The sequence below is a fragment of the Pezoporus wallicus genome, unplaced genomic scaffold (genome assembly GCF_028554395.1).
Source record: "Pezoporus wallicus isolate ANWC-B61680 ecotype Strahan unplaced genomic scaffold, APGP_CSIRO_Pwel_v1 contig_4264, whole genome shotgun sequence".
Lineage (NCBI taxonomy): Eukaryota > Metazoa > Chordata > Aves > Psittaciformes > Psittacidae > Pezoporus > Pezoporus wallicus.
The window spans coordinates 1284973-1287495 of record NW_026637102.1 but is presented as its reverse complement, the minus strand read 5'-3'; the positions used below and the strand labels follow the sequence as shown (position 1 = coordinate 1287495).

At 49.9% G+C, this 2523-nt stretch overlaps 1 long non-coding RNA gene across 1 annotated transcript; it reads right to left on the bottom strand.

Moving 5' to 3' along the window:
* Positions 1 to 1583: 1583 nt before the first annotated feature.
* Positions 1584 to 2039, bottom strand: LOC130596059 (uncharacterized). The gene is made up of 2 exons (XR_008971455.1): positions 1988 to 2039; positions 1584 to 1772 (listed from the first exon to the last, which is right to left on the bottom strand). It is a non-coding gene; the product is annotated as an uncharacterized LOC130596059 (long non-coding RNA).
* Positions 2040 to 2523: the final 484 nt, after the last annotated feature.

The window sequence follows — 2523 nt, the reverse complement described above, 5'->3', positions numbered from 1 at the left end:
ATCTCCTCCCTGTGGCTCTGTGGGCAGGGAGGCTATTCGTGGGACATGGAGAGCAGAAAGATGTTTGCTCAAGGCTTGGGAGGCTGCTGCTTTGTGCACACAGCTTTCCCCCTCCCTCTTTTGGGACAGACGTGCTCCCTCATAAATACTTCCAGCCACTTCGGGCTTCTCTGGCTGCAGCCAGCTCTGCACAAGAACTGCAGATCAAGGAATTTAGATCAGAACTGGCAACACCATGGGTGTCCCTCTGCTTTTCAACCCTATCCATCCCAATCCTTAAACCTCCCTTCAGGTCTGCTTTGATGGAGACTGGGACTCCTGGGCAAGCTGCTGCTTGCCCAGTGCAAAAGGGCTGCAAGGGGCAGGATTTTGCAGCAGCTGCTTTGGGAGCAGCCTCCCAGGAGGGAAGGGCAACCAGAAACTTATCTGGGCCATCTACCGCAGGCTTTCAGGCAGAGCGGGGAGGCAAATTCTGTCTCTACTCCTCACCCTCGCTTCAGCTGGGGATTTGGTGACCACATGTGAGTAAGGGCGTTAGCTTGTGCTGGGACTCATCTCTTTGCTGGCTAGAGGTGCTTTATATAGGATGAGTGACTTTTCCTAAGATAGTTCAAGTGGGAAGCCAATAATTACCAAATCAAGATGCCAAACTGACCAGAGAGCTGCTTCATTTGTGGGGAAATCTGCTCTGTGCCGATGCTTCTTGACACCTTGGGAGGCACTGAGCCCGTGGGTGTCAGGGGAAGCATTTACAGACTAAATCTCCAGGTCTTGCAAACTAAATCCCCAGGTCTCACCGGGTTTGCCTCTCCTGCTCCTGAATACACAGCAAGCAGGTCTGATGAAAGATTGGCATTTATTGCCAAGGCTTTAGTAACATGTTCTTTACACCAAGCTTGCTTGGAAACTAGAAAATCAGCCCAGCCGCTTGGCTTCTCACATAACCGGTAGAGTGATGCAGATAGGGAAATGTAACAAAAATAATTATCCTTTTGATCTGGCATAATCTCTAAATCTCCTCCCCACCTTCTGAACCTTGTTGAACTACTTCTCGGCTCCCTCCTGGGTTTCTACCTCTCCAGCATCCTCCTGCTTTGCCACGTGTCTGCTCTGAACTCTGCAATCACCCAGGACATGCAAGGAGTATGATTTGGCCATGCCTTGTCCTAGTTTTTTTGCGCTGCTTTTTTTTCTTTGTATGGACATACTCATTTTGCAGAATCGCAGTTTACATGGGCAGGAGACCCATCTCATTTTTGATCTTGCTGGGGCTTGGGTCCTCTCTTGGCAGAGCTGTCAATCCATGGCTGCTGCTGGTGGGTTTGTGAGATCGGGATCACAGCGTATAAAACAGTTATGGAGAACTGCCACCTTGTGGGAGCTGGGAAATGTGGCAGGACCCCCCTTCCCAAGCCCCTCACCCTCTGTGCAGGCTGGGTTTAGGGGCATCTCCAAGCTGAGAAGATGCACCTCCCTGGAGGCAAAGCGCAAGCCTTAGGATAGAAACGGGCAGTGCTTCTCCTCGCCTTGAAAAAAGGGTAGGAGTGAGAGAAACAAGTGAAGAGAGACAGTTGGAGGTGAACTGCAGGGATGGGTGATGGGAATGCCATCCATCATGTTTGCTTTCTCCCGATGGGAATTTCCACTCTCCAGCCTGTGTTCAGGTGCTGTGACTGCCTCAGCATGCATTTCCCCAGTGCCCCATCCCCTCTTCCTGGGTCAATAGTCCATCTTCTCTTGCTTCGCTGAGGGCCCATTGCTGCTCCATAGGGCTGTCATTAGGAAGGTGAAGAGCATCTGTGAGTGAAAAAAAAAAACAGTGTTTGTGGCAGCTTGATTTTTTTCTTATAGAGCTGCTGATCCTGCAAGAGAAGTGGATGTGGAAGTCACTCCCCAGTATTGCTCAGGGCCTTCTCTATTTCTGCGATCACCGCCTTCATATAATTCGGATTTTCCTTTTAATTGAGGGAGTTAGTATTCCTCTCACCTGGATGTCTGTCCTTCCAGCCCTGCTGTCATGACATCCTGCCTTTCTGCAGTGATGGGTTGTGATGTTGCTACAGAGACCACTGAGTTAAGGTGGGTGCTTGGCAGCAGGAGCTAAGGTGCTCCTCAGGCAGAGCAGCCTGGTGCACTGTGAAGTTCAGTGGCTGAAGGGAATGAAAAGGGAAGGAAAAAAGATGCAGGAAAAGCATAGAATAAATTAACTGATGCTGTAAATAGTTTTGAGCTGTTAAATGAAATACTTTATATGACTGGTTGTGAAATATCTATGGGGTTTATCTAATGCCCAGGTTTTTCCATCTGTCCAGCTCTTTTAAGAGACATAATCCATATGCCATCAGTTTGGTCCTCTCACCCTGAAGGCCAAAAGCTTTTCTAATGACAGTTCTCCATGCTCCTCTGGGTAGAGGAGAAGACTCTTATTGTCCAGTACAGCTGTGCCCACAGATATGCATCCCTGCCTGGCTCCCGGGGCAGGCGGGAAGGCAGCAGCCTGCCGGTGCTCCCCAAAGCAACCCC